This window comes from Balaenoptera ricei, chromosome X, assembly GCF_028023285.1.
Source record: "Balaenoptera ricei isolate mBalRic1 chromosome X, mBalRic1.hap2, whole genome shotgun sequence".
Taxonomy (NCBI): Eukaryota; Metazoa; Chordata; class Mammalia; order Artiodactyla; family Balaenopteridae; genus Balaenoptera; species Balaenoptera ricei.
In genome coordinates this window covers 7,061,966-7,089,584 of record NC_082660.1, presented here as the reverse complement: position 1 = coordinate 7,089,584, position 27,619 = coordinate 7,061,966, and the positions used below count along the sequence as shown (strand labels likewise).

The window sequence follows — 27,619 nt, the reverse complement described above, 5'->3', positions numbered from 1 at the left end:
TCTCAGAAGTTTATACACCCAGAGCCAGAGTTTACACTTTCGCAGAGAAGGAAAGGCACAAGAGGTGGAAAGAGGAAAACATATTCAGGGACAGTGGGGGACATTCACACATCCCCGTTAGGGGGTTCTGGTCAGAAGCTAAGGAGGAAGAGTCCTCAATGCAAGAGAGCACGGTGGGACGTGGGCTGGCACAGGGTGCCATTCTGAACACTTCTGCTACCCATCAAAATACTTCTTCTATCGCTCTCTCCTTTGGAAGCTGAAGGGAACGAGGCAGGTGGGATGAACATATAAGCTCATCTCAGAAGACAGTTCCTACATCAGCAGAGAATTGTGTTAAGGGCACTTGAGGAACAGTATGAGGAAGATTCTGGAGTGTTCTGTGTGAGTACCTCGTCATTTCCCCACACACCACCTGGAACACTTTCTATGTCTAAACAGTGGTCACAAGTCAGACATAAAGGGACCCAACTTTAAAATAGTTCTTTGTAAACCATTCAACTATCCATTGATGGGGGAAGGGATAAACAAACTATGGGGCACACACACAATGGAACATTATTCAGCCACAAAAAGGAAAACGGTTCTGACACATGCTACACCATCGCTGAACTGTGAAGACATTTCACTGGGTGAAATTAACCAGGTACGAAAGGACAAATCTTATATGATTCCACTTATGTGAGGTCCTTAGAATAGTCAAATTCAGAGACATAAAGAAGAATAGTGGGTGCCAGGGGCCAGGAGAGGGGAATAGAGGGTTGTTTAATGAGTGTAGAGTGTTAGTTTGGGAAGATGAAAAAAGTTCTGCGCATGGATGGTTGCACAACAATGTGAACATACTTAACGACACTGAACTGTACATTTAAAAATGGTTAAGATGGGAAATAAAACTGTCACCTATTGGGAAGAAAATGGTTAGGATGGTAAATTATATGTTACGCATATTATCACTATAAAAAATAATCCCTTGTAAATCTGACTTAAATAGGTATTAAGTAAAGGCATGATCCTTCAGTTACAGTCTTCTGGAGGACTATTTTCATGTCGGGGGTTCCTTTAAAAATCTGCTAATTGGGGCTTCCCTGGTGGCGCAGTGGTTGAGAGTCTGCCTGCCAATGCAGGGGACACGGGTTTGAGCCCTGGTCTGGGAAGATCCCACATGCCGCGGAGCAACTGGGCCCGTGAGCCACAATTGCTGAGCCTGCGCGTCTGGAGCCTGTGCTCCGCAACAAGAGAGACCGTGATAGTGAGAGGCCCGCGCACCGCGATGAAGAGTGGCCCCCACTTGCCGCAACTAGAGAAAGCCCTCGCATAGAAACGAAGACCCAACACAGCCATAAATAAAAAGCCCTCGCACAGAAACGAAGACCCAACACAGCCATAAATAAATAAATAAAATTAAAAAAAAAAATCTGCTAATTGTGCACAGAGGTATCTTATAAAAGTAGGAACTTGGGGACTTCCCTGGTGGTCCAGAGGTTAAGATTCCAAGCTTCCACTGCAGGGAACGCAGGTTGGATCCCTGGTCGGGGAACTAAGATCCTGCATGCCTCGTCGTACAGCCAATCAATCAATCAATCAATCAATAAGTAGGAACTTGGAGGATCCCACAATTTTTTTTTCTGCTGGCCGTGCAGCATGCCTTGTGGGGTCTTCGTTCCCCAACGAGAGACCGAACCTGGGCCCTGCGCAGTGAAAGCGCCGTGTCCTAACCACTGGACTGCCAGGAAATTCCCCGCAATTATTCTAAGTAATAAGATCTAGAATTATTACTGACCATAAAAAAAAAAACCAAATTATGCAAACTCTTTAACAGACTATAAATTAAATGAAGTTGAACTGAATTGATGCCTATGAATTTACACATACGATCACACTGTCAAAAATGTATTTCTTCCTGCAAAGGAAAACATAATTTAGGAACAGAAATCCAAGCATATACTTTTCTAAAAGTACAGTCATACTGCGTATTCGTGACATCGTTAGGAGGATCAAAAGCTCCTGACCATGGTGCTTCAGAGTCACTGCCGACAGGCGCTGAACTACTGTGAAAGAAGACAGAGGGCGATGTTCAACACGTGCCAAGTTTTGGGCCAAACCCCAGAGCAGCCAAGCTCGTACTACTGACATCTGGGGCCAGATAATCCTCTGGTGTGTGGCGGGGTGCGGGAGACTGTCCCGTCCACTGTGGGATGTTTGGCAGCACCCACTGACACCAGTATCACACACCCCCCCAATCAAATCAATCAGATGTGACCATCAAATATGTCTCTAGACTTTGCCAAGTGTCCCCTGGGGGTAAAAAACTGCCCCCACTTGAGAGCCACTGTCCTAAACCAAGAAAGAGATCTCTGGGAACCACCCATGTTTACAAGGAAAGCCAAAAGGAAACACTAAGAAAAACAACATACTTTGATTTGGTACAAGAGCCAGAAGTAGCAACAGATGTCAGAAACGGAAGAAACGTCTCACCATTTTCGGGCCAGTTTACAACCAGAATTGACAGCCAATTTCAAGAGCTTATTCTTGAATTTAATTAATCAGAACGTAATGTCTATTTGCATCAGATTCCATCGTGAAGAAGTTCACCAGACTTTCAATCCCTCAGTCGGGACATGGCTGCTCCTGACGGCCCCTGCCCAGCCTGCGTGGGTTCGAGAAGAAAGGAGCAGCTTCTCGGGGGAAAGCAGTTTTCCTGATGACATGGAGGAAGGGAGTGTCTGTGGGGCTCTACCTGTGTGTTCTGGGCATTCAAGAAGACAAACGTCGTTTGAAAGAACAGTACACTGAATAAATCTGAACCGAAGGTCGGAAGGGAGGAAGGAAGGGCTGAATCACACTATCAACAGCACCTCATCAAGCACGTTTCATCAGCTGGAGACCACAGAAAATGCAATTGTTCCACCACATGGAATTCACGTCTTTAAATCAACGGGCGATGGTTCCGAGGGCACCCGGGACGCTTTATGGCTTTCGATAAGACAAATGAGCAACACCCCACTCTAGCCCATGGCACCCCAGGCCTGCTGAACAAACCCCACCCCTCCCCGGGCTGCCACCTGCACCAACTTAGTATGAAAACCCTGGCAACCGGTTTGGTCTTTAACACAACGGTCCACCCAGATGAGATCCACAAAAGACACTGTTTTGTCCTTGTTACTGTGCCCAGTTCTAATTAATTCTAACGGGAAACTCTCTGGGCTCCAGGGAACCACTTCTCTCAGAGTCAGGGCTCCTTTTAATGACAGCTACCTGGGTCATTTGAGCCCTTCTTGGATTTTATGAATAGAAAGGAATTGGTGAGAACTGGCCACCCATCCCAGTTACTAGGAACCCCCGACCAAAAAAAAAAAAAAAAAAAGAACAGCAGAGAACAATGAGAAAGCAGAAGGCTTAGAATAAGCAACACGCGTGTGCGCGCACACACACACACACAGAACGCAGCCCCAAAGCAAACACTGTGTAGTCCGGGGTTCTCCATCACTTCCAGACTGTGAAGAAGGCAGGGGAAGTGGGAAAAGAGCAGGAGGAAGAACGGGCATGTGCGCTGACTCGATGCGCTCAAGACACTGCTGCACACGCTGTACCGAAACACTACGAAGCAGGGATTAACCTCCTCGCTGCACAGAAAAGAAGACCGAGGCTCAGAGGATCCAGCCAGCCTCCCAGAAGGGCCAGAGGCGCGGGTGATGGAAGCAGGGGGGCTCTCCTGCTCTCCTGCCTCTGTCCCTGCACTACGACAACACTGACAGAGGACACCGCTCAGCCTCTCGCCGCCTGGATGACTGAACTCCAGGTGGAAGCAAGCAGCCCCTCTGAAGGCAGCTCCCGGAGATGCGCGTGGGCAGCGGCTCTGGGAACGCAGCCGGGTGGCTCTCGGCAGCAGTAACACGGGTGCGTGCCCCGTGGACCGTGGGTTTGACTTCCACCACCCCAAGAGCTGACAACACCCGCAGGGCTTCCCCGGGCTCCCAGCTGCCTGACCCTCCTCCCCAATCACACACAGAGGCCTCCAAAGGGGGATGCAGCTCAACAGGACAGCGGGCTTGGCTGCCTCCGAGCTGGGTCTGTTTCTGTCCACGAAAGGGATTCATCCCCAGCGGCGCGGCTCAGATCCCAGCCCTGACGCCGGTGCTCTTCTCTTTGGCGGGGGACGCGGGGTGGCTTGCTCTCCGCATCAGCTGGGCCAGAACTCTCTCCTGAGCAGCGTCCTGAAGGTGGGGAAGCCCGACGCCATCGCTGCATCTTCTGAACTCGGCAGCTCCAGCGCTGCCCACATGACCTGGGGAGGCCCAGGGCTCCTCTGTGCCATAGCAGCCTTCTCTGGGCAACAGAGGCAACAATGGCACCGACCTCGCCGGACGGCATGAGGAATAAATGGGACCTGAAAACAGCATCTGGCTCACACCGAAACCTGTGCGTGGGTGTTCACAGCAGCTCTGTTTGTCGTAGCCTCAAACTAGGAAGATCCCAGACGCCTTTCAACGAATGAGTGGATAAACACACACTGGTGCACCCAGACTGTGGAATACTAGGCATAGGCGCTGGTAATGATACACAACACCTGGGATGGATCTGAAGGGCTGGAGGCTAAGTCACTAAAGGCAGTCTCAAAAGGCCGCACGTTGCATGAGTCCATTTATGGAACATTCTTGAAAGGATGAAATTACAGAGACGGAGAAGCCAGTTGTTGCCAGGAGCTGGAGAGGGTGACCATACAGATGGGGCATACGGAGCTTTCCTTGTGCTGATGGAAGAGCTCTGCATCAGATTACAATGGGGGTTGCTCGAATCTACACGTGATTATATTTCATACACTGTCCACATGCACCCACACACACACGCACATAAGAACTGCTAAAATCCAGATAAGGGCTGCATTTGTGTCAACACTGCCCATGTCAGTTTCCTACTCTCGATAAGTAGTACCTTCACGTAAGATGTTATCAGCCGGGGAAGGCGGAGGAAGGTGCTCTAGACTTCACTGTACTATTTCTGCAGCCTCTTTTTGAGTCCAACGTTACTTCAAAATAGAAGTCTTCAAAAATAACGGTGTCTGATTCATGAACAGATAAACAAAATGTAGTCTATTCATACAATGGAATGTTACTTGGCAAACAAAAGGAATGCTACAAAGAAACTTGAAAACATTATGCTAAGTAAAAAAGAAACCAGTCACAAAGCACACATGTTACATGATTTATTTCATTTACATGAAATGTCCAGAATGAGCAGATCCCCAGACACTGACCGTAGACTGGTGGTGATCAGGGGCTGGGGGAGGTGGGAATGGGGAGTGACTCCTAACGTGTATGAGATTCTTTGGGGAGTGATGAAATGTTTTAAAATCAACTGTGACGGTTGCACAACTCTGTGAATACACTAAAAACCACTGAATTGTATGTGCACTCCAGATGGGTGAATTGTCAGCTGTGTGAATTATGACTCAGTAAAGTTGTTAACCAAACTATGGCAGTGTCTGGCACACAGTAAGTGTTACAGAAGTATTTTGCCACGATACTCATCCTTCTTCACCCGTAGGGGCTGGTTCTAAAGGTCACCTTTGGTGCACAAACATGGCAGCTCTAATGCTAAGAGAATCAGAATCAGTCTCCTTTAGGCACTGTGCAGACAGGGTCGAGTTCAGAGTCCTTGCCTCTTCCTTATACCTTTTCTGCCCCTCCCCCCAGTCCCTTGCATTCCACCAGGCTGGCCTATCCACTTTTCCCTAAAAAAAATAAAAGCTTTCTTATTCCTGACTCCTCCCCTTTGCCCACAGAGTCCCCGTCTAGAACGCCTTTCTTCAGTACGTATTGAAATCCCATGCAGCACCGAACCCAACCCAAGTGTCCCTTTCAAGAGAAAGGTCCAGCCTTCCTCAGCTGCTCCAGCACAGGCTGATAGACCCTTCCTAGGAATTCCCACAACAGGAGATGTCTGCACCGTCCATGGCACACCCCATCCACACCACGGCTTTCCAGCACCTGTAATCCCTTACCCCCAAAACACAAGACACATCTCACACATCCCTGTATACTCCACAATGCTCCAGAAGTAACAGATTCAAAGGATGGTCATCCCAGAAACAGGAGACTTTCATAAAAGGTGGTCTGAAAAGTATGTTCTTGATGTGGGTGAGAATCGGGCCTCGCTGTAAACTGGGTGAAATACAGCAGCCAAGATGGCAACTCCAGAACCCAGACGGCCCTGTTCTCAGTGAGTCTGGGTTCTCTCTACCCCTCACAACAGTCCACGTGGGGCTCAGACAGAAGGAAAACGCCTCCCCAAGGGCCTATAGCACAGGCCACGTTGCCTCACAATCGTGCCAAACAAGGTTTTTATGGAAAATTCTGGTTGGTCCACAAGCAGTGGATGCCTGTCATTTTCCAAACACATTCTGAGAGGCACATACATGACAAAGGGAGCCTGTAAAAGGCAAAAGAGTCAAAAAACTCTGTTTATTATACATCAGCCATCTGAGGAAAAATAAGTACCTGAAACGCACAAGGGAAAAACCAGCAGCAACGACGCTTGCCTCGGAAGCACACGCACTTTAACAAGCATCTCCACTTCTCTCTCCTCAAGTTCCTGACTTCCAGAAGCTAAATAACACAGGAGCTTGCTATGAAGTGCCGACGCAGATACAAAGCATTTTCTGGTTACCAGATCACCTACTACAAGAAGTCCTGGGAAATCACTGTTTCCGGTGCATACAGCCAATACAGTATTACTTAATTTTTAAGCCCAGAAAACGTGGAGCGGTTGACAGGATATTCATTATGGAATAAGAAAGAAATCCATTTTACAATTCCACTTACTCAGAGCCAAATGCAGGCAAATCCCTTCTTCCTTCTAGGGTTTATTTTTAGGCCTGTTTTCTGTCTTCAGTTACCTGTCAATGAAAAAAATACCCAAAGTCAGGCAAAACATATCAACGAAGATATCTCGAATACATTCTCGACCGTTCCCGAAGCAGGCAGACTTCTGAAATAGGAGGTCTTAAGAAGCTGAAATAATAACGGCGTCAGATGGTGGACCACCACCGTAGGTGAACGGCAGGCTTACGTCTCTAGGTAAAGCACACGACGCGACTGTCCACACACACAAATCTGTTCAGAAGTCTCGCTGAGAACCGACTGTGATCACATCCCCAGGGAATTCCAGTCACTGAAACATCTACCCATCTCTCATTTTTCTCTAGCATCCTAAAACACACTAAGTGAAAACACAGGTATTTCTAGATTCAACGCAACTCAGCACATGCTTACTGAGAACTACACGCCCAGTCCTGTGGAAAGCGGAAACGCTGCTCAGTGCGGCCCTGGTTTCCGGGACACCTGAGGTCTGCCGTCATGTGACACTTACCCGGCCGGACAGTGAGAAGGGGGGGTGGGGGGATCTCAGTGAGGGGAGATCAGTGACAATAAACTCATCAGAAAACTCACAATGAGACCGTTTAACAGGAGAGAAGTGATGTCGCTCAAACTGGTAGTGGGAGACAAGGGACCAGCGGACAAGGAGCTGAGTTTACACCCGGGGCTGGGATGGAGCTCTACGAGGAGGGAGCCCTCGAATGGGAGCGAGAGTGGCCAGCAAGTGCAAACGTCCCGTGGTGAGATCGACCTTGGCGACTGGGAGACAGGGAGGAAGGTCAGCGGACTGGGCAGCAGAAGTGAGTGATAGCAGGTCCTGGATAACGGAGGACTCTGCAGCCCTTGCAAAGGACTCTGATCCTTTCTTCTTGACCTCTCTTCACCCAGCAGCAGACTGAACGAGAAGAGAAAATGTGACCATCTCTCTACTTAGAAACCCTTCAGGGGCTCCCATCGTTCTTAGAACAAAACCCGAAGCAGCTCTGGCTCAGCAGGGGAACACAGTGGCTCACACAGTGCAGGTGCGGAAGATGAGAGACGAGATGGAGAGGGACGCGCAGAGTCTGAGGTGTCCTGGGGGTGCGACCCGGAGGACGCACGGGTAGGGCGGAGGCGTGCTGGGGAGGGGGCGGAAGAAGCAAGGACGACTTCTACGTTCAGAGCTTGAGCAAAATTTGGACGGTGGGGCCATTGCCCGGGAGGCACGAAGGCTGAGCGGAAGAGAAATCAAGGGTCTTTTAAGGTGTGAACTTTGACCCGCCCACTGGCTCTGCAAGCAGGCTGTTAACTAGGTAGTTAAACACACAGCTCTGAGCAAGTGGGACGGGCCACAGTCACAGAGTTAAGTCCGGCAGTAACCATGACCTCTGAAGCTGTGGACCTGGAAGGAAGCATCTGATGCAGGATTTCTCATCCTCGGCACTGCTGGCATTTAGATCAGACCGTTGTGTCTGCGGTGGGGCTGTCCTCTACGCTGCAGGATACTGAACAGCATTCCAGGCTCTTCCCACTAGACACCGATAGGAATCCCCCATCCTCCCAAGCGGTGACAACCAAAACTGACCCACACTGCCCACGTCCCCTGGAGGGCATACTCGCCCCGTTGAGAACCACTGGTCTCAAGATGGTCATGCTAAGTGAAGTTAGGTCAGACTGAGAAAGACAAGTGATATCATACGATATCACTTACATGTGGCGTCTGAAAAATTGATACAGGGAATTCCCTGGCAGTCCAGTGGTTAGGACCCCGAGCTTTCACTGCCGAGGGCCTGGGTTCAATCCCTGGTCAGGGAACTAAGATCCCACAAGCCGTGCAGCACAGCAAAAATAAATAAATAAAGATAAATAAATAAATAAAAATAAATGATATAAATGAGCTTATTTACAAAACACAGACAGACTCGCAGACATAGAAAATAAACTTACGGTTACCCAAGGGAGAAGGGGGGAGGGATAAATTAGGAGTTTGGGATTAACAGATACACACTACTATATATGAAATAAAGAACAAGGACCTACTGTATAGCACAGGGAACTATATTCAGTATCTTGTAATAACCTATAATGGAAAAGAATCTGAAAAAGAATAGATTATACATAAATAATCGACTATATATATATTATATATAATTGACTATATATGTAATATATATAGTCGGTAATATATGTGATATATATAATCAACTACATATATAGTATATAATCAACTATATATTATATAATCGATTATATATATAATATAGTCGATTATATATATATTATATATACTGACCACTGAACCCTGAGAAGAAGGACCTGGCCAATGAGACAGAGGAGAGTATGGCAACGTAGGAGGAAATCCAAAATAGTGTGGTGTTCTTGGCTTCTAGTGACAGCCGTCTCTCAAAAATCAGGCAAAGACTAGCAAACAACTGCTACTGAGATGGAGGACAAGGAGGACCGCGGCTGACAGGATGACCAGGACTCATGCACACCGTCTTCTCCGCATGGAAGAAATCTAGAGAGGCTTCATGGAGGAGGTGGCACTTGTTGGCACAAGAAGTCAGGCAAGGTAGAAGACAAAGGGGCTACTGCTTGAGCGGTACTGGAGGCAACGAATGGGAGCAAGAGGAAGGCACGGAAGTTTCCCAAAATATCGGGGGATGCTCTCGCTATTACGGTATTCAGGAATGAGGATGCTGACAGCAAGCAGAGTACCGGAGGGCCAGTCGGTGCAGAGAACGCGGCTGCCTCAATCCAGCAGAGGGAGGAAGGCGTCGCCTGAACGGTACGGACCAAAGTCACTCTTTGGGCCACCAGTGTGAGGACAGCTGCAGTGGTTGTGCATGCTGGCTCCAGGACTGCCCCAACAAGAGCTGGGAGGCAGGGGGACCAGAGGCTTCCCTTCTGACTTGCTCCTGCGTCATCCTAGACCCCCTACCCCCCAAAGGGGCTCTGTCTGGACCATCAGGAATTGGAGTTCAGGAGCCCCTCGTGAGCTTCTGGCTTCTTTTTTTTTTTCCTTCATTTTGTCTAAGCTGACAAGGAAGGGCACACGCTCCTGGCAGATCATGCTCAGAACGCTGAACTGTATGGAGGTGCTTACAAAACACGCCAGAGGCCTGATCCCTTTCACTGCCCTGTTCTGTCTCCCTTCCACAGCATTACTGTGCACATGCATTTTATTTGTTTAAATGAAAACGTTAAAAAAAAAAAAAAAGAGCAGAGTTACAGGCCTCACTTTGCTCCTAATTAATTATAAGAAACTCTCTCTGAACCAGAGACTCTTCAGCTGTGAAATGAGGGTATTAAATTATTTATGAGGTTTCATCCACATCAAAAAAAAAATCTGAGGAACCGTTTTCCTGTTGACTTCCTTTGTAAATTCTAAGGGAAAACACCTTGCAAGTAACCGAACCAAGAACTTGCAAAAGAATTGCTGGGGGGGGGAGGGAGGGAGGGAGGGAGGGAGAGGGGGGTGGGGAGGTAGGAGGAATGTATCTCGTCCTGCAGCCAACTGAGCAGAGAAATATATCCAAAGCGCGCATTTTTTTCCCTGAAGTTGCCATAATGATTAACATTTCCACTCTGGAGAAATTCAGTTGTATCACTCTGAAAATAATGTGAAAAATCTAAAATATGTTTTCCGAAGCCACGGTGCATGACAGAGGAGCCGCGGTTTCCTCCTGAGTCCTTTTCTTTTTTTAGTGAGCCCTGAATTAACCGGGCCAAGAGCCAGGGGCTAAGACACATTCTGGTCCCAAAGGCAGGGGTGGGCGGCGGCGGTTCACGGTGCCAGAGAATTCCAAACCACTTCATTTGCTCCGTGTGGGGTTCAAGCTCTGCGTGATGAAGCTGCTGTTTCCTGCATTGCCCATACTGTGCTGACCAGCGTTTTTATATATTGAGATGATTCCTTCCATACCAGATTTTAAATCCTTTAAATCGGTGCTTCTCCAATGGCGCTGATTTCGCCCCCCCCCCCCCGGCCCCAACCCCGGGACACCGGGCAACGTGTGGAAACATTTTTAGTTGCCAGGACTCCGGGGAAGAATGCTACTGGCATCTGGTGAGGCCAGGGAGGCTGCGAAACATCCCACAGCACACTGCATAGAGCCCCCTCCACAAAGAATTATTTGGATCAAATGTCAATATCACCAAGGTGGAGAACCCCGAATCTGAACCATACTAAAACTTCTATAATTCTGCCCAAGGTATATATACTGTGCACTTTCATTTTCCAAACCATTTTTATTCTTTTCAAAGTAGTACACGCACACAGGGGAGGCAAAACACTCCTCCTTTTTCACGGCAAGCTTTCCAGCACCATCTATCCTCAATTCTACTTCACAGAGCAACCACTTTCAAACCTTACAACTGTTTCTGTTATTGGCAGTGCTCCCTAGTATGGACTTCCATGTTTCTAAGTAAGCTGCTTATAATATATCCTATCAACTTCAGATACCACTTAACTTGATTTTCTCACACATGGAGGAGGATTTTTGGTTTTTAAAATTCCCATCACCAATCCTGGACTTACCCTCCCATGTTTCCCCAACAGTATAACATTTGGGGGGTTAAATCTAGACTGCACACGTATTATTTTGACAATGGAATCGGTACCGCTGAGCAAGCAGTATAGTGTGATTACGATTCCTTTCTTATGCAACTCTTAAATTTTCCTGGGATTATTAGTTGCCTCTGTTTTTATTTTCTTTGATCATTCCTCCAACACCCTCCACAACCTTTCAATTTTTAACTCGGATAATCTGTCACAGTTCCATGTCTATCCTGCCCTCACCCCCACCCCCTCTCCCCAAATATATACACACCAGACCTTCCTCTGGTCTCTGCTCCAGTCTGTACTCGTCAGAGGTGGGTCGGCTCAGAGCAGATGCCCCGAGATCACACCAGCATCCTGAGAATTCCTTCTGCCTCTTTCTGTTTCCAGGACCCCAAATCTTCCCCTTTCTTGGTTTACTCTCTCATTCTGATGGGACACATTCTCTAGTAGCTTCCTGAGAAGTGATGTATGAAATCTAAATTATACTGATATCCTGAACATGGACAAACAACTTTATGCTACTCTTAATTAACAACCAGTGAGGGAATGACTTCAAAATTCTGAGTGAAAATAAATTTTCATAGAATTCTAAGCTCAGTCTGTTTTCTAATTTAAGAAATATGATGTCATTCTGATTCAAAATCCTTCCTATGACTTTTTTTTAAATCTAGAAAGTGCTTAGATACTGCCTTTATCCCTGATTTTCTAAAATGACATGATGATGAGCCTTCATGTAGTAATTTTTTTGATGTGCTGAATTTTTATTCACTGTTCTAGTCACTTGGTTTGAAATTTCTCTCTTCTTCAGACTTGAGGTATTTTCCCCTCCCTCTCTTTCCTGGAATACCTGTTAGGCAAAAATCTAACTAACCATCTCTCATCTGATAAAGCTTTCTGCACTGTACTTTCGTTATCTAGTAAGGTATTCATTTAGCCACATGTGACTACTGAGCACTTGAAATGTGGCCAGTACAACTGAGGGCCTGACTTTTAAATTGAATTTAATTTTAATTAATTTAGTTTAAAGAGCCACACGTGGCCAATGGCTACCATATGTGACAGCACAAATCTAAAGAGGAAAAAAAAGACAGCAATGGAAGATCAGTGCCGTTAGCACCCACCCTGAGATGATATTAAACACGAGTTCAGAAGAAAAAATTGAGAGCAATTTCTAAATCCCCGCCGTTACTATTTCCAATATAAGGTTCTGTGATTTAATTCCTTAGGGCCTCCTTCCTCGTTAAGAACTTGAGGACCTTTTAGAATGATATCACACAAGCAGAAGCATCCCTCTGCACCTAAGACTGGATTTTATTACACCCAGTGTGTAAACAGGGCAACCGAGGGCCCTCTTTCATCTGAGGTGAGATAGGAAGGTCCCTCACAAAACAGAAATTTGTACCGTACTCACAACATCATAGCAGAAAATAGCAGCGAAACATAAAAAATAATAAAACACAAGGGACAAGACAACTGGTAGGTTGCTAATGGCAACTTCTCTGAATGCCACCTCATGACGGCAGTCAGGTAGCCCTCACCCCATCACACCTGGGTGTAGAACACGGCTCTCTACCTATGCTTTGGCAAGAAACACTGCTTCTGCATAGTGGACGCTCCAGGGGATAGAAACTGGAACAGCACACAAGGCCTTCTCTGTGCATTCATTCATTCGCTTACTCATTCAACAAATGTCACAAATATCGTAAACTGTCATCTATCTATTAGCAACAACCGAGACAGAAAACAGAACAAAACCAAACTGCACAAGTCCTATGCACCTGCCACAAAGCCAAGCAGCCTCTTGCTTCATCAGAATCACTGAGAACCACTTTATTATGGCTGAGAACAGAATACAGCCGCATGCCCTAGCTGTGCATTCAAAACAAACAGCAGGATTCCAACCAAAAGAAAGTCACTCTTCTTTTTTAAACTTCGAAGAAAAACAAACGTAGCACTGTAGGTACAGGGAAATAAATATTCAGGAAACATCATTCATTTTTAATTTAAGAATCAATGGGGAAACATATTTTCTTCATATACTCTTCAGGTAAGTCATTTAATATCCATTCGTTCCTGCAAAATGACATTTTATTATGCTTGCAGGTTTTACAAGTTCAGTGTAAAAGTATGAGTTATTCAAATGAGGAGAAACAGAGACACTGACCAAGACACATAAAAACTTGATTTCTTCTTTAAAGCATTATGACACTAATAACAAGTATTTAACGCTTGTAGAATTCGCAAAATCAGTATTGTGAGCATGCATTGATGTATATGAGCACATATATATAGACATGTGTATCATTTACCCATCACCCCACAACAGCAGATTCAACCATATACATGTCACATGTGACGAATGCAAAGCACTTTCCCAACTCACACCATGATATGCCAAATAAATCCCATATACAAAGACCAAGACAGGACTTGTCACATGAAAATCTGGTATGAGAGAGGTAACATAACATGACCCAATTGGGCTTACAACTATATAATCCATCCAGAGCTAATATCAACGGAAAAAAAACCACGAAAAACTTTAATAAGCTATCAGTCGCACAATATTTGTTTGTAAGCGTTAAATTTTATTCAGTGGCGTGAAATTTTATTTAGTGAGAGGAAAAGAATCACAACATTTAAAGATGATACCTTAAAGTATTAGGATAGGGACTTCCCTGGTGGCGCAGCGGTTAAGAATCCGCCTGCCAATGCAGGGGACACGGATTCGAGCCCTGGTCCAGGAAGATGCCATATGCCACGGAGCAACTAAGCCTGTGCGCCACAACTACTGAGCCTGCGCTCTAGAGCCCGTGAGCCACAACTACTTAAGCCTGAGCTCTAGAGCCCGTGCTCCGTCCTCAGCGAGAGAAGCCACTGCAATGAGAAGCCCGCACACCGCAACGAACAGTAGCCCCCACTCGCCGCAACTAGAGAAAGCCCACGCGCAGCAAAGAAGACCCAACGCAGCCAAAAATAAATAAATTTATTAAAAAATAAATAAAGTATTAGGAAAGCATGATCTTTCTTATTCAGCAAATTGTCAACCAACAGCAATCTGAATCTCTCCCCACAGATATAATACCAAACTATCGATATAATCTTCAGGTGACATATCAGTTTCTGGTCTATAGATGACACAATGAGGGTACCATGGGGTAGAAAAGAATGCCAATTAATCTCTTCCTCAACTCCCAAAGCACTCTCTCCACATTTTGCAATGAGCACTAAGTGTACTTTTAAATGTAATTGTCAAGCACGTTATTTATTCACTGAAATTATCATAGAAGTTTCTGAACGCCATATGGTCCTGATGTTCACGTTTCAGTGTCTATGATTTGCAAACACATCCTACTCTCCCACCCCTCACCTGGAAAGGTCAAGTGTACCGTCCTCAATTTCATTTAGCAACACAGCAAGCAAATCCCTTTGGGAAAACAATTAAATTCAATTCTGTGCTTACCTAAATACCTCAAAATCTAGGACACCAATGGCAATGATCAGCTAATTCAAGAACAGAGTATTAAAACACACGTGCACACACACACACAAACAGGCACACAAACACATCTTCCTATTCACAAACCAAAGTGCTTCTTCAAGTGTCACCTCCCTATTTAGGACATCAGAAAGATATCCTAAGTAAGAATAAAAATTTAGAACTAAAACCAAAACACCCAACACTCTCACACAAATACACTAGAGTTTCACTATACTGAAAGAAGCTCAAAAACACTCATAAGGCAGAGACCAAAATTATGCAACTCTCTGATCCTTCCCCCTTTGGAAACAAGATGCCCTCAAAATGACTTAAACCCCAGCCTTTTCCAAAAGTGGGAAAAAAATTTTTTTATTCGTCAAATTAACGACTGGGAGGTGGTGGGTCACTAGGAATTCTGTTTCAGTTTGCACTGAGGGTCAGTCCTGCCCCCAAGTCTTTAGACCAGTGGCTCCCAGCTGGGGGTGACTGCGGTCCCCAAGAGATGTCTGGAGACGTTTCAGGTGGCCACACCTGGGGCTGAAACTGAAGGTTTCTCCATCACCAGCAAGCTCATGCAGTTCATCTAACAAACACGTCTCCAGTCTGTCTACAGCTGCCTCAGCACACCACAGACTCTGTCTGGCCCTGCCATGCCTCACCCCCGAGCCCCAATCTTTTGCCCCGGCTGTTAACAAGCTCTCCTAGCTGGTCTCACGTTCCCCAGCCTCGCGCCTTTGCGAGAACCCATGCGTTCGACCCTGAGAACTGTAACGCCGGTAGCATCTCCAAGTCACCTGCCCTTCTCACCCTGTCTGCAAGCGCCCCACTGACCCCACGCCTTGCTGCCAGGGGCATTTCTTCCAGGCACACCCCTCGGGTCCCATAATGAACGTGAGAACTGAGATGCAGCTCGGCCTCAGCAGCTCTTCTGGTTTTGATACGGACATGTCCTGCTATTCCATCCAGGATGCAGTTGGCCTGGCAACTAGAGTGGGGTAGCTGGGGCCAGAAGGGCTGTGACAACCCACCCCCGGCCGGCTGCACGCATCCTTGGGCCAGGCTTCCCCACGTCTGCACGAAGGGGACAGGTAATGACGGAACCCTCACGACAACACCAGGGGTGGGCCCCACCATGCACACGCACAGAAAGGACAGAGAATCCTCCCTGGCACAGAGGGACCACCACCGAAGCACTGGAGAAAACTCCTTTCACCACTGTGGTCCACACATTCCGGAATCAGCTTACAGCCTCGTCACCAAGTGTACGTGTGGCCCCAGACAAGAACCTGTGAGCCTCCTAGTTCCCTCTCCCTGTAAAAACGGGACGAAGGACGCCTACGTTACACGACGGTCGGGAGGAATAGAGACCTTGACTGTAAGATACACAGCACAGCTCCTGGCCCATCAAAGCAATTAATCAGAGGCCATTACTATGGGCTGTTATTAAAGGGGAATAGCCAAGGCCCTGAACCGATCCAGAAAAATCATTCCAAATCTTTCCTTCTCATAAAATCGAGGAATAGGTATTCTTCCTGCACTAATTCTTTATACTTGTTTAGCGGGAGACCCATAAGAACTTTTACTTCAATAACCTTGATTTCATTTCCTGCTTTTCAACTAAAGTTATGAAGCATAATCAAGGCTCTGAGGCCCAGTTTTCAATGGAGTTTAGAGGAAAGTGCTCTACCACTCTTGTGGAGACAGAAAAAGAATTTCCGCTCCATTCAGTGTACCTTTAAGCCCAGGAATTTATTTTTTAATGGCTTTTTTCCCCCAGTAAAATTAAATGATTCAGGACTTTTGTTAATTGTTATGAATCTTTCTTTCATAGATTGGTTTCTAAAGGACTTTAATTTTCACGCTTGAAAGGCCTAGAAAGTTTAACTAGGGTCTGCTCACCAGCTGCTTTTGACTCAGTCCTCTTCGTACTAAATTTAGACATACACTTTGCCCCGACGGACTTCAACAGCACACATTCAAGCAGCCACATTAAAAGAACATGCTGCTAGCGCATCAGAACTCAAAAGCCACCGTAAGCTGGCAACTTCCAAGAAGACACAGCACTCTCTCATTCCCTAAAATACCTAATAATTTCCCACCTGGGAAAAGAAAGGAAGAAAATGATTTGAGGTGGGTCCCAAACACACACACACACAAGATAGCAAAAGTAACATAATTAACCGGGTAAATCAGGGCAAACAGAAGTTAATGGCACGAAAAAATGAGATAAAGCTGAAAGGTGAGGACAAGACCCAAAGTTTGCCATCAGACACAACTTTACATCAGTTGGAAGGGAACTATATAAATCAGATTCTGAGTTTCCTAGACATCGATTCAAAGAAACAAATATAATTAGATGTTTGATTCACAGTATCCAAAAAATGAAGGAGATACAAATATCAAAAACACAGCCTCTAGAGTTTGATACACATATAAAATTTCTCCCATGGGTCCCAGAGAGGAAACTGTGGACTCGGTAGAACTCTACCCTCAGTAACTGCTGTCCACCAGATTTTCACTGGGTCACTTTTAAAATAACCCTCAGTGTTAGATAACCATACAGCACCAAAGCACAGCTCAGTAAATCAAATTTACAAGTGGGTAACAATATGGTAGCAGCATGTAGATCTCCGCACAGCCCAGTTTACTCCAAGGCTACGTCTTAGAAGTGCTCCAAGTCCCAACTGGGGGGCGGGTCTCCTGGGGTCGCAGAAACACATTACAGTATATCATAAACACATTTTGGTGCCAATAAATATACCACTTCTACAGTATTGCTTCTAATGGTTGCCTAGTAACCGACTGTATGGGCTAGATCATACTGTGATTTTCACCACTGCGTTCAATTGCTTGGTATTGTAAGCGATGCCCCAGTAAAACAAGGAGAAACATTTTGTAAGTGTCAAGACTTTTGCGAACCACCTACACTAAAAAAAAAGAAAGCTGGGGCTTCCCTGGTGGCTCAGTGGTTAAGAATCCGCCTGCCAAGGTAGGGGACACGGGTTCGAGCCCTGGTCCGGGAAGATCCCACACGCCGCAGAGCAACTAAGCCCGTGCGCCACAACTGAGCCTGCGCTCTACAGCCCGCAAGCCACAACTACTGAAGCCCGCGTGCCTAGACCCCGTGCTCCGCAACAAGAGAAGCCACCGCAATGAGAAGCCCGCGCACCGCAACGAAGAGTAGCCCCTGCTCGCCACAACTAGAGAAAGCCCACCGCAACTAGAGAAAGCCCGCACACAGCAACGAAGACCCAACGCAGCCAAAAATTTTTTAAAAATTAAAAAACAAAGCTGCATTTTATTACCTAATGTTTAAGGGAAAACACCTAATAGCAAGACTACATAATGGCAGTTAATTCCAAGGCCTTTGAAATTGTTTATGTTTCTGTTAATCACAATAGGGTCTAAAGGTATTTGCAGAATAGCAGCACACACGACACGTGAAACCATGCCTGGTATGTGTGTGAACAAATTTCCAGGCTTCCTGAGAAATAATTACAAAATATGTGGCATTAAAACTTTTCCACAAATTTGAGTTGAGAACTTCAGGAAAAACATCATGACCTAACCATGACCTTCATTTTGGGACAGCAAGATATTCACCTGTCTTTCTGCTTGAGACGATCCTGGTTGATCCCCGCCGTCCCAAGGTAATTATTAACAGTGCTGCCTTTCCCTCTCAGAAGTGCCCCAATTTGGACAATAAATTATATGGCCGCTCGAGTCAACAACCAAGATGGCCTAGGTTCCAGAACAACAAGCTAGGAATGCTAAGGTCCCAGACATGGGTTTCTGCATAAAGAAGAAGGAAGTTATTAAATCTGGAGATCCTAACACAGCGAAGGTGGTGGAAACGGCCCTCGGTCAGAACCACGTGAATTGTCAAAGGAAGCTTCCTACTCTGCTGTCTTGAAATAATCCACTCCTTCCACACAGCCAACAAGTGTAATGACCAGGCCTCATCCTTCCCACTTCTCGGGGACGTCTGGCATTACTGTTTCTATAACCCTCTCCTCCACTGGCTCATGTCACGGCCACAGTTATCCAAGTGAATGGGCCCAGAGCAATCCAGCTGCATACAACTTGTTGCATACAACTTCCCCCTGCCTCATCTTTCCCCCTGCAAAGCCGCACATAAATCTTCCTAAACCAAAGGTTTAGGAACTCATCACTCAAAATACGTAATGGAAAACATCACTGCTCCGGAAAACACCCAACTCACTCCTTGCAGTTCTTGACTGAACCCCTGGTTCCTACACCAGAAAAGCAGAAAATCAGGCGGTAGGGACTAATACCAGGTCAAGAATAAATTGTTAAACTACTGTAACCGATGCCATCTATGGTAGCAGAGTCACCCCTCCGCACCCAAGTTGTGCCCATCCTAATCCCCAGAACCTGTGAATATGGTAGGTTCCCTGGAGCGGGGGAATTAACAGTGCAGATGGAATTCAGGTTGCTAATCTAACCCTAAAAAAAAAAGTTATCCTGGATTACACAGGTGGCCCAAAGTAATCAGGGGAGTCCTTTTAGTGGGGAAAAGGGTTTCAGGACAGCCAGTGTCCAAGCAATGCAATGTGAGAAGGACTCAGCCATAGCTGGCTCTGAAGAGGGAGTAAGGGGCCAGGAGCCAAGGAACACAGGTGGCTTCTGGAAGCTGGAAGAGGCAACTGAAAACAAAACAAAACAAATATTTCCCCGAGAGCCTCCAGAAAATAAGTGTCCCTGCAGACACCTCAATTTTAGTCCAGGGAGACCCGTGTTGGACTTGTGACCTCCAGAACCATGAAGTACTAAACGTACGTCATCTTAAGCCCCTACGTTTGTGGTCCTTTGTTCCAGGAACCACAGGAACCAAATACAGCCTCCTGCTTGCCGAATACCAGTTCCCTCTGTACTATAACCCTTCAAGAGGGGTTACAATCTGGGCGTCAGGGAACGTGCAGTGCGATCCATGTGTGGTCGCTATAGCTGCTTGAGAAGCTGCAGCATCGATGCTGCCTGCAGGGAGGACTTCAGTCACTCGGGGTGGGAGGACGGGGAGGCGAGTCGGGACCCCGAGAGCGAGCACCTCCTTAAGTTGCATGCCTCTCCAAGGGGGGTCGCTCACCTCACCCCTGTCGGGGCCTCACTTCCTCAGCATCTGGCCCCAACTCCCCCGCAGTGCCAGGTTTCGTGTCCTATGGCCGTGCTGTCTATTCCCTGATGAGGATTCTGTTCTGAAAACCTGCACTCTCCTTCCCAGTGTTTCACCCCTCAGCCCGTCCCTTTAGAGTCCAAGCGAGTCTTGTTGCAGGGGCTTTGGGAACGGACTCGCCCGTCCTGACTCATCCTTTGTGCCCGAGGAGCCCTGAGTCTCTGCGGCCTCTGGGCGGGTGGGGGGGTGGTGATGATGTCAGTGCCACCGTTTCTTCCTCTCTTGGGCATCACTCGTTAATTCCTCTGCTCTCCCATCTGCTCAGACCAAGCTTTATGAGATGCTCATTACCCTATAGAGACACAGAAGATCCGCTCAGCTCCCTTCTTCAAGGAACTCGTGATCTTTAAAGCAGGCGATGAAAACCCCTCATTTCCTACTCAACAAGCGACGCTGTGGGCCTTACAACTGAGGTTGAGGAAGTTCTTTGAGAGATGATGACAAGTGCTGGTGAGGATGTGGAGGAACTGGAACGCTAACACATCGTGGGTAGGAACGTACAATGACACAGCCACTTTGGAGAACAGTCTGGCTGTCCCTCAGAAAGTTACACATGGAGTGACCGTATGGCCCGGCAATTCCACTCTGAGGAATAGACGCAAGAGAAATGAAATCAGACGTCCACACAAAAACCTATAAACAATGTTCACAGCAACTCATTCATAAGAGCCAAAAAGTGGAAACGGCCCACACACCCACCAACTGATGAGTGAATAAGCAAAATGTGGCATATTCATAACAGAATATCATTCAACAATAAAAAAAGAGTGAAGTACTGATTCACACAACATGAATGAACGCTGAAAGCAGTATACTAAGGACTCCCCGGGTGGCGCAGTGGTCAAGAATCCACCTGCTGATGCAGGGGACACGGGTTCGAGCCCTGGTCCGGGAAGATCCCACATGCTGTGGAGCAACTGAGCCCGTGCGCCACAACTACTGAGCCTGTGCGCCACAACTACTGAGCCCACATGCCACTACTGAAGCCCGTGTGCCTAGAGCCCATGCTCCGCAACAAGAGAAGCCACCGCAATGAGAAGCCCGTGCCCTGCAACGAAGAGTAGCCCCCATTCGCCGCGACTAGAGAGAGCCCGCGTGCAGCAACGAAGACCCAACGCAGCCAAAAACAAATAAATAAATTTAAGAAAGCAGTATATACTAAATGAAAGGTCAGACACAAAAGACACCTATTATATGATTCCACTTGTTTGAAATGTCCAGAACAGGCAAATCCATAGAGACACAAAACAGATTGTGTTGCCAGGGGCTTCATGGGTAGGGGAGTAGTGCCAATGGGCACAGGGATTCTTTTTAGGTGATAAATGTTCTAAAATTGTATTGTGGCGATGTCTGCACAACTCTGTAAATTTACTAAAGATCACTGAATTGAACATTTACAACAGGTGAACTGCGGTATGTCAATTATGCCTCAATAAAGCTGTTTTTTAAAAAAACCTCTCTGAGATCCTTAAAGCAAAGATTATCTATGTATATGTGCACAAATGTACAACAAAACATGCAGTTACATTGTTATCATACAATCTAAAATCTAGAGACAACTTCCAATTTTTTTTAAAAATGAAAACTTTATTTGCTCTGTTACAAAGGATTTAAATAAGCTCACTGCCTCTAATGTCAAATGCCTAATTGCATAATTTAAGTTGGTAAGAGGCCTATAGATAGACTTTCTCATTCAAATTACACCTGAACAATAAGTTTTATTGCATCAACTCATATTTATACATAACATGATTTTCAGCCGGTTTGAGATGAAAACTGAACACGTAAAACATTTCTTCTTATAGTCACAACAGAATCCAGAAGATGAAACTCACTAGAATATCTGCTTATTAGGACTCAAGAATCGTAACACCTGAAGCCCTAGTTTAAGTGGATTTTAAATTCAGTATAAGTGGATTAAGAAATCCAATTTTCTGGTGTCATACATGACAAAAGCTTCAAGAATGACAGTAAATTATATATTTTTAAATTGCCCAGTAGCTAATAAACCTGTTGTTGGGTTTTTTCCAGATGGTGTAAATTTCAGCCCTGCTTAGAAAAAAAAAAAAAAGACGTATGGAACTCACACACTTTAATGTCAGCTCATTTCTGTGAAAGTACTCTTCTATGTTGGACTGAACCATCATTACAAAATCAGAATTTTGTAGGGCTATTATTTTTCCCAGGTTCTGCAAAAGAACATGGTCAAATCTGGTCAATCTTGGCAGCACACGTCACACTGGGCAGAAACAGGATCTAGGAAGATGGCAACAGCAAACACCGCCAGGCTGTATGTCTCACTGCAAGAGGAGGAAGTAAAGTCCTGGACCCTGACCTCCTACCACTTGCTAGCTGAACCCCTTCGACCCTGCATATGAAACTCCTGACTGGAGCACCTAGACGGGTGTGTCCCCTATCTTAGTTTGCTATGGCTGTTGTAGCAAATGACCACACACTCAGCAGCTTTAAGCAACGCAGACTGTGCTACACTCTGGAGGTCAGGTGTCAACAGTGGGTCACAGGGCTGTGCTCCTTCTAGAGGCACCAGGGAGGGGAGAAGCTGGGTCCTGACCTTGTGCAGCTTCCGGAGGCCGTCCGCCTTCCTTGGCCCACATCACTCCAGCCTGTGCTTCACTGGGCACATCCCCTCTGATGTTCACCCCCTCCTCGTCCACTCCAACGTACCTCTGTGGTGACGACTCTGGGCTCAGGAGGATCATGTCCCCACCTGCAGATCCTGGAATCACATCTGCAAAGTCCCTTTTGCCGTGTGAGGTCACACGTTCACAGGCTCCAGCACCAGGCCTGGGACGTCCTTCGAGGGCCATGACTCTGCCTACCACAAGTACCAAGGACCAACTTGAGAAATGTGAAAAAAACCTGGAGTCTATGAAACATGACACAAGAGTAAGACACGGCGGCGGGAACAGAGATTGGAAACAGCAGTGTTCATTTTTCCAACGTTGACCGGTGGTGGTAGTAGCCTTTCTCTGCTTTAGGCCAATCCACACATTTCTGCCTGTTTCTGGTGGCCTCTGGCCTCCACCTCACCATCTGTACAGAACTGTGGTCAAGGGAGCGGGCAGAGGTGGGCTCCGCCTTGTGAACTTCACGGTTCAGGCTGGAGCCCCAGAAGTGGAGGCAAGCCCGGCCAGCTCCTACTCGCGGGAGCTTGCCTTGGAAGGCACACAAACTCTTGAGTCTTACCCTATCTAATCCTCCCACGGACTACAATCCCCACATCACAGATAAACAGACCGAGGCCAGATGATTTTCACAGCATCACACAGCCACGCGGCAGCAGAGTCCCAGACCGGCCCCTCGTCCACCGCACAGAAAGGCCATGGCATCTTCCTTCCTCAAAGGCTATGGGGTCAGCCCAGCCCCTAAATGCCTCCACTCTCTTTTTCCTAAAACACCCAAACCAGAAGCACGTGACCTCACAGCCAAGAGAAATACAACCACGAGATTCACAGCCCCAAATGGAGGCACAGTCGAGGCCCCCTCGGCAAGCTGGGCCCAGCTTTGCATGACGTGGCCCTGCCCACTCGGCGCCTCACACACCTGCCTTGCTCCCTCACCTAAGGGCCTTGCACCCACTCGTCCAGCAGGTCCTTCTCAGGGCACACGGCAACACCCATACCTTCACCCCAGCTCTGCCCCCTGCAATGGGGGCCACTGGCACCACGCCCGCCTCTCCGAAGAGCTAGAGTTCTCAAGGGGAGCGATATGCTTGTTCTCTATGACGCCAAGCCAGCTGAGCGCCTGGCACAGCACGTGCTCATGAAACGTGGGCACCGTGAATCCACATTCTTCACCTCCACGGTCAAAGCTGAACATGGATAAATGTCCCATGTCCTCTCCACAAACATTTTGGAACACAAGCATTTCCAAAAACTAGCATGTGCCAATACAGTTCTTCCTCCATATTTACAGGGAGCTGTATGTTCGCATAAGAGCCCCTCTCTCTTTACCCGTCTCTGCTTCTGGACCAGGAAGTTGTATAGGAGAACAGTGCAACGTAACCAACTTACGTGTGCAAAAGAAAATTTTGTTGAAATGTGCCACGCTAAAAATTAGAATGTTGTAAACTACATTTTGAAAATATGAAATCAACTCTACTTTGCACCCTTGAGCGGAAGAAGAAACGAGGCCCTTTGGTCTTAATGTCACTACCACCACCATCATCAACGAGACATATGCAGCAGCACACAGGAAATTACAATCTCTGCGGAAGTGCTGGGGATTCATTTTAAAACCAGATTTCAGGGCACAGTCCCACAGCACACGTCCTGTGTACAGTGGCAGTGGCAGTGTTGTGTGTGTGTGTGTGTGAAAGAGAGAGACAGAGTGCATGCCTGTGCACATGTGTATATGTGTCTGTGCATATATAATATCTTACATTAAAAAAATCATGAAGTGGGACTTCCCTGGTGGCGCAGTGGATAAGATTCTGCACTCCCAATGCAGGGGGCCCGGGTTCGTTCCCTGCTCAGGGAACTAGATCCCACATGCATGCCACAACCAAGAGTTTGCCTGCCACAACTAAGGAGCCCACATGCCTCAACTAAGGAGCCGGTGATCCACAACTAAGAGGCCCGGGAGCTGCAACTAAGGAGCCCACGTGCTGCAACTAAGGAGCCTGTGAGCCACAACTAAGGAGCCCGCCTGCCGCAACTAGGACCCCGTGCAAATAAATAAATAAATAAAAATAAAATTTTTAAAAAGTCATGAAGTGAGGCTCCAAAACACCCTCGAGTCCCGAGTTTGCGAGCCTCAGTACTATGAACGTTTGGGTCCAGTCGTTTCTGGGGGTGGGAGCTGCTGTGTGCATTGTAGGATGTCTAGCAGCATCCTTGGCCTCCACGCACTAGAAGCCAAGAACATTCCTCTTAATCTCCACCTGTGACAACCAAAAATGTCTCCAGACATTGCCAGATATTCCCTGGGGGACACAGTTGCCCCTGGTTGAGAACCACAGCTCTCAGCTACCAAAAAGTCCCCAGGATGAGTGTGGCCGGATTATTTAAAGCATACAGGGTCCCTGAAACCAGAACAATCTACTTTCCCAGATTATTATGAATTACAATGAGAATTATCTTTCTTTGAGGGGGTCTTAAAAACGCAATAAATTCTGCATTACACTTTGTTGACCTACATTCTGTTAAAACGACCAAAATGTTAAGTTCTTACAAAGGAAACCTTTCGAAGTCATTTTTCCACACAACGAAAGAGTCAGTATTTTACTGAGATGATTTTGAAGACTCTAACAAAAATCATAACTGCTTTCTTTCATTAGTCTTACACCGAAGCCTGTAATCAGGGAGAGAACGCAGCAGACAGTCCTGCATTAACCCAGATTCCATCTTTCCCTCGTTTGACCGAGATTTTCATAGGTTACACAAATATTACCTTTAAATTAGTGTTTATCTTCCTCCAACATGTGGACAAAGAATGAAATGTATTGCTGGAAACAGAGTCTACATAAAAGCTTTAATTTTCTCCTTTATCCAGAACGCCAATGAGAATTCTCAACGCTTTCGTCTACCTGACTCTTCCCCCACCACTAATGGCATAGAGCCTTTTGGGCAGGATCAGAGAGGAGTACTTCTGGGATCCCAGGCCCATGGCTCCTCTTAAAAACAACTGTGATCCGAAGCGAAGGGGCTCTGAGTGATTTCTAAGACGGATCCTCCAGGTGGGCATAGAGTAGGGGAACGGGCCACGTCTGCCCATCGTGCCCTGAATCCTCCGAAAGCTCTGTGATCTGTTCCCGCCATCCCTCCAGGCTTCCATCCCACACTGAAGGCTGCATAAAGTGAAAGCTTCCTTCACAACTACTTTTAGAACCTGGGTAGAGGGGAGCCGACCCCGTATTCTTTTTCTCCAGAGTTTGAGAGGGAACTGACCGGTGCACATGACTAAGTCCAGGCCGTGAGGTGTCCAAGGCACGTCCGACCCCCCAACACACACACCCCCATGCTCAAAAACCACCGGCAGGTGAAAGCATCGCAAAACAAACTCTGCAGGGTGAGCCCAAGGTACGACGGAACTCCCGCTCGCAAGAGGGCCTGCTTGGTACAGAAGGAAGCAAACCATTCCCCTGATTTCTACTCATAAAGCGTAAGAATTGGGGCAGCTTTTATAACGTCTTGGGACACACAATCCGTAGCATCTGTTCGGAGGGTCTGATTCCATACAGTTGGAGTCAGTGGATCTTTCTGGAAAGGGCGAGACAGGAAATATTTTAGGGTTGGTAATTGAGAATACAGCATAGAAATTATATAACGAGAGAGAAAACAAATTTTCCCCAAACTTTCACTGACAAAAATCAAAATTTTGTGAATTCAAAATTTGCATTTCCTATCATTTTCATGCGTCATGAAATATTCCTCTGTGATGTTTTCCCCCCAATCATTAAATAATGTCAAAACCATTCTCAGCTGGAAGGCTGCACAAAGACAGGCAGTGGGTGGGTTTGGCTTGGGGGCTGCACAGGTGGACCCCACCTCCTGGGGGCAGACCCTGCAGGCCCAGCTCAGGGCCTGGGGAGGACAGAAGGCTGCGCAGGCAGCCGCAGGCAAAGACGAGAGAGAGAGAGAGAGAGAGAGAGAGAGAGAGGAAGAGAGAGAGAGAGAGAGAGAGAGAAATCCAGACGGAGATATCACCGGGGCAAAGGGCTTTCTGAGCCCAAAACGCTATCTTTGTGTTGTCTGTGCTAAGAAACCTGTATCAGGGGACAACTGATATCTTCAAGTGTGAGAAAGGCGTGGTATTTTGTATATAAACGACACTGCTTACCCCCATAACTTTGCACCTTTCAGTGTGGCTGGCTTGTGATAACTTCTTTTATGTGTTACACACACATAATTTGAATGCTGAGTGATCACAAATGGCCCTAGTTGTACATCTCTTCACCACGTCACTGGAGAAACCCTTATAATTCCAAAAGAGCACTGAAAGTCCTACAAACCAAGCTTAATAAACGGTAAAACATGTGGTGCTAAACGGGGATGCATCCACAGGTTAGCCACTGACTTTATGAAATGTACACCCAACTTGAGCAGGTGTCTGACAGATAAAAGTATGTTTTATTGACAGTTCTCACGAAACTGGTGTCCAGGTACAAATGTCCCCACCCTTTCAGCTCTGCACACAGCCTAAGACCACTGTGATGGGAACTCCCCAGAGGGCCTTTATCAACGTTCACAATTTTCATGCTTTCATAATGATCAGTCACAAACCCTACTTAAAAAGGTGACATTCTGTTTATATAAGAGTCATCAATAGGGCTTCCCTGGTGGCGCAGTGGTTAAGAATCCGCCTGCCAATGCAGGGGACATGGGTTCAAGCCCTGGTCCGGGAAGATCCCACATGCCACGGACCAGCTAAGCCCGTGCGCCACAACTACTGCGCATGCGCCCTAGAGCCCACGAGCCACAACTACTGAGCCCACATGCCACAACTACTGAAGCCCGTGCACCTAGAGCCCATGCTCCGCAACAAGAGAAGCCACCGCAATGAGA

General features: G+C 46.8%; 1 protein-coding gene across 3 annotated transcripts in view; it reads right to left on the bottom strand.

Moving 5' to 3' along the window:
- Window positions 1-27,619, bottom strand: part of TBL1X (transducin beta like 1 X-linked) — a 226,923-nt gene that overhangs the window by 137,252 nt on the left and 62,052 nt on the right. For all 3 annotated transcript variants that reach the window (XM_059911768.1, XM_059911772.1, XM_059911769.1), the window contains exon 2: window positions 6,822-6,895. The gene's annotated coding sequence lies outside the window, so the exon portion shown is untranslated. The remainder of the gene's footprint in view (window positions 1-6,821; window positions 6,896-27,619) is intronic.